Raw genomic sequence first — 5,274 nt, forward strand, 5'->3', positions numbered from 1 at the left:
AAGGGGCCCACAGGTGGCATGGTGGTTTAGGCACTGGACTCCCACATGGCCAACTGTGGTTCAAGTCCCAGACCTGGCAGCTTGCTTTCTCACTTTCCCTCTCTCTTTCTCTGTGTGTGTGTGTCTCTCTCTGGTCAAATTAAAAAAATAAATAAATACATAAGTAAATTTTTAAAAATAATAATTAAGGTAAAGATGTTTATAGACAAACAAGCTAAGAGAATTTATTACCAGCAATCCTGTTTAAGGAAAATTATTTTAAGAATATGTAAATTTTTAAAGAACATTACCTGTTTAAAATAGCAATAATAATAATAATGTCTTGTGAGTTTTTATAACATATGGGAGTAGAATAATATGACCATAATAGCAAAAAGGGTAAGAGGGATAAGCAGAATTAAATTGTTGTAAGGACCTTTCATCATTCAGAAAGTGATAAAAAAGTAATAATTTGTTTTAAACTATAATAAGCTGAGCATATTATACCTTTATCAAGGTGCTAGTTCCATAGGTGTATGTATATATACCTAGACATACATTTATATTAGATATGCACATGTACAAAACTCCATCCTCCTGAACATAAGATGCCAAGCCTTAAATTAGTCTATCAGTCTACTAAAAAGCTAATGACTAATGACTACTAAGCACATGAAATATGTTGAATATCCTTAGTCCCTAGGGAAAGGTAAAGTAAAACCACAGTAAGATATCACTTCTCACTCACTAGGATGGCTATAGTAAAAAGATAATAGAAGTGCTAACAAGGATGTGGAAAAATTGGAACCCACATATGTCACTAGGTGGGAATGTAAAATGGTACAGTCACTAGGAAAAGCAGTTTGGCAGTTTCTCAAAATGTAAGCACTTTTAGCCATCCACTCAAGAGAAATGAAAACCTATGTCCATAAAAAAATTTGTATGCAATGTTCATAGCAGCTTTATTTGTAGCAGCCAAACGCCAGAAACAACTCAAATATATACTGAGGGAATAAACAATGATAGCACAAAACAACAATGAATAAACAAAAATATCCATACACTTCAATACCATTCATCAACTTAAAAAATGGGAAAACAAGGAAGAATCACTGACACATGAATAAACCTTAAAAATATATGCTAGGGACCGGCAGGTGGCATGGTTATTAAGGAGGCTGGAATCCTACATGGCTAACCACCGTTCAAGTCCCAGACCTGGTGTCATGCTTTCTCATTCTCTCTCTCTCTCTCTCTCTCTCTCTCTCTCTCACTCACTCTGTCCCTCTCTTGTCAAATTAAAAAACTTAATAACTTTTTAAAAATTAAAAAAAATAGTATATTTGCTAAGTTGGACCAGACAATGGCACGATGGTAACACAGTGCTCTGAAGTGCAGGAGTCACATGGGAAAATTCTCAGTTTACAGCCAGGAGCCTCCCTGTAAATGTTGGGCACAGGGGCATGTGTCTGTGATCCAGAATGGCTGAGGCATGGGCACATCATATATAAGGGCCTCACTGGAGGTGCCTCTCCCACTCTCTCTGTCCATCTCTATTTATTCCACTCATGGAATAAATAAATAAATAAACCTTAAACAATTTTTTTAAATGCTAAGTGAAAGAAGCCAGACACAAAAAAACACAATATATTGTATCGTTTCATATATATAAAACTAGAAAAAGACAAATGTGTATAAGCAGAAAGCAGAAGAGTGCCCTAGAGCTGGAGTTTAGGAGGAGCTAATTTCTGAGAGGCATGCTAGAACTATTTCTGGTGTTGGAGAAGTTCTAAAAAAAAAACTGGATTATGGTAATAGTTGAACAACTGTAAGTTTAGTAAAAGAAAAAAAATCATGGGAACCAGCAGTTAGCATAATGGCTATGTCGCTGGACTCCCACGTAGTCGACCATGGTTCGCGTCCCGGACTTGGTGGCTTAGAACTCACGCTGGGCGCGTGTGCGTGCGTGCCCAAGATCCCGAGAGGAGAATGGAGGAGAAGGGATTGTGGTGTGACCATCCCCCCTGGGGGGTGATTTCTCGCTTTCTGTCTCTATGTCTCTCTCTGTCTGTCTGGCGAGTGCACGCACCCTATCATGAAAACCTCTCAAAAAAAGAAAAAATCATTGAACCATATACTCACAGTGGGTAAGATTTAGGATATATAAATTATATATGTAAATTGTACACCAACAAAGCTGTTTCTTTTAAAAAAAAAAACAAAAAACAAAAAACAATGACTTGTTTTGCTACTTGCAGAGGACTGCATTCTAAATAGTCATGAGCCATTTAGACACTTTAACAATGAGAGCTGCAGGCACCAGCAGATGCCATAATGGTTACGTCCATGGATTCCCACATAGTTGACCGTGGTTCAAGTCCCAGACCTGGTGGCTTAAACTCATACTGGGCACATATTCCTGCATGCCCAAGATCCCGAGTGTAGAATGGAGAAGAAAGGATCATAGCATGGCCATGCCCCCTCGGGGGGATCTTTCCTGGCAGTACATGTGCCCTATAGCAAAAAAAAAAAAAAAAAAAATCTCTCTTAAAACAAACACGAACAAAACAATGAGAGCTGCAGAATACTGTATGGAAATATAGGGATTGTTTGAAAGAAGGTGAATACAACTGATCTGTTTTGGGGAATAGTTAAATTGTAATCAGATTGTTAATTTGGCCTATATTCATCTGAATATTTGTTGCTTTCATACAATAGAAAAATAATTATTTTGTAAGTTCTTCTGAATATAATTTATCTACTTTTGTGTAGGTGTTTCTAGTTAAAGTAACTTTCTTATATATTGATGTAAGTTGATCTTCTTACATCAAGCCAGTGATAGTTTTAAGTTTGGTGATGACTTCAAATTGCAAACTAGGGCCAGCAGGTGGTATGGTGGTTTAGGCGGCTGGATCCCACATGATCAACTTCGCAGTTTATGTACCGGACCCTTTGACTGAAAAACACACTGGGCACATGTGCATACATGCCTAAAATCCCAAGAGGAGAATGTTGAAGGGATTGTGGTATGACCACCCCTCTGTGAGATGATATCTCACTCTCTCTCTCTCTCTCTCTCTCTCTCTCCTGCAAACTCATGCACCCTATAGTAAACAAACAAACAAAGAAAAGTTGTGAACTAAGGTATAAATACTTCTATAAATGTAAAGTAGGTATTTACAAATTTGTTCTCCAATGCCATTACTGTGTTTAGTAGTTTGGATATATTTAAAAATATATTCACAAGCAATAAGAAATTTTCAGGTGAGTTTTCCCAAACTTTAAACATTAGAATTTTAATTAGACTAAGAAATGCATTTATGCACAGTTGAAGATTTCTTTTATTAATTAGAAGACTAATTTTAAAAGAAGCAATTATTCTGTGTCTAGTAGTATTAGCTGAAATTTTAAAGCAGTGTAAAAGTTGAAGTGATTTTATTTTGTTGAAAATACCAACACTCAGGACCAGCAGATGGAAGAATGGTTATGTTGCTGGACTCCCACGTAGTCGCCCACAGTTCAAGTTCCAGACCCTGAGGCTTAAAACTCAGACCAGGTGCTTGTGTATGCATGCCCAAGATCCTGAGAAAACAATGGTGGAGAAGGGATTGTGCCGTGGCCATCCTCCTGGAGAATGATTTCTCACTCTCTGTCTCCCTGTCTCTCTCTATCTCTCCAGCAAGCACATGCACCCTATAGCCAAAAAAAAAAAAAAAAAAAAAAAGAAAAAAATATAAACACAGTTCAAATCCTGGCTTAAAGTCACACCGGGCCCATGTCCATGCATGCCCAAATTCCCAAGAGAAGAATGGAGGAGAAGGGGTTACAACGTTGCTAACCTCCCAGGGAGTGATTTCTTGCTTTCTGCCTCTCTGTCTTTTTAGTCCAGAAAAAAAATACCCCCTACACCCAAAACAAAAAAAAAAAAAAAAAGAGAAGAAAATATCAACACTCATTTCTGTAACCAATTTTCTGAACAATGATCAAGCCTCCATATAGACACAGTAGAGTTCAGTCCATTGAATAACTCATCTCATTCCCATGGTTTTGTTAGGGATTTTGCTCTCAAAGATCTTGGAAATAGAGTAAATATAATCCTAAACTCTTGAGTCTGCTGAATGTAAGATTCTAAACAACTCCATTTTCAAAATACAAAAGCAGAAGTCAGTGAAATAACTCCATACAAATACAAAATAATCTTAATTAGACAAGATTTAACAAACAAATTAACAAATCTGTCTCTCCCAAGCTCTTCTCCTATGTGAGGGCTGTGTTGCCACACTCTGAAGATTATGGATTCATCTTCAGGGTCTCATACAACCTATTGTCTTTTACTGCTGGTGCTGCTTCCAACTCCACGTACCCCTTGCACTGCTACAACATTCCTAAATCCAGTGACTTCATAAAAACATAAAAGTGGAGGGACCAGCAGATAGTGTAATGGTTACATTGCTGGACTCCCGTGTAGTCGTCTGGTTCACGTCCCAGACCTGGTGGCTTAAACTCACACCAGGTGCAAGTGCACGCATGCCCAAAATCCTAAGAAGAGACTAGAGAAGGGATTGTGGTATGGCCACCCTCCTTGGAGGTGATTGATCACTTTTAGTCTCTCTGTCTCCCTCTGTCTCTCCAGAGAGCGCATGGGCCCTATAGCAAAAATCTTTCTCTGGAAAAAATTTAAAAAGTATCTGTGACTAGTATAAGTGTAAGACACTATGAAAAGCATGCATGCTGATTTATAATAGAAAGAAGGATGGGGTGGAGATTGCACAGTGATAAATGCATGGAGAGAAAGACTGGATTTTATAAACTTTATACTTCAAACCATATATATTTAACAATACAGTCTGACACACAATATCAGTTACAGAAAGTGTTTGCTTTGTACGTAAAAACTATTCTAAGTCCTCTAAAAATATTAACTCATTTAATCCTCATAGTAATACCAATGAGACTGGTATACTGTTATTATCTTTGTTTTATTGAAGTGTTTGAAGCAAAGAAAGAGTAAGTTACTTGTCCAAGAAGATCACAATGCCAGTGTTCAATCAGAACAATAAAAATGACTTTGGATATTTCAGGGATGATGTGGTTTATCTAGATTATGGAGGGAATCATTACAAAAAACTGGGAGGGCTGAAGGACAAAGGGAGTGATGTACTATCATCCAGAGGTGATTTTTAAAGTATTGATATTAATATTGCCAAGAAGAGCTACCATCCTAGCACTGGGAGAATAAAATGGAAATACTGTTACTCGAAACCTACAAATGCAGTGCTTCTGAGGCCATCGGAA

This window comes from Tupaia chinensis, unplaced genomic scaffold (genome assembly GCF_000334495.1).
Source record: "Tupaia chinensis unplaced genomic scaffold, TupChi_1.0 Scaffold000179_1, whole genome shotgun sequence".
Taxonomy (NCBI): domain Eukaryota; kingdom Metazoa; phylum Chordata; class Mammalia; order Scandentia; family Tupaiidae; genus Tupaia; species Tupaia belangeri.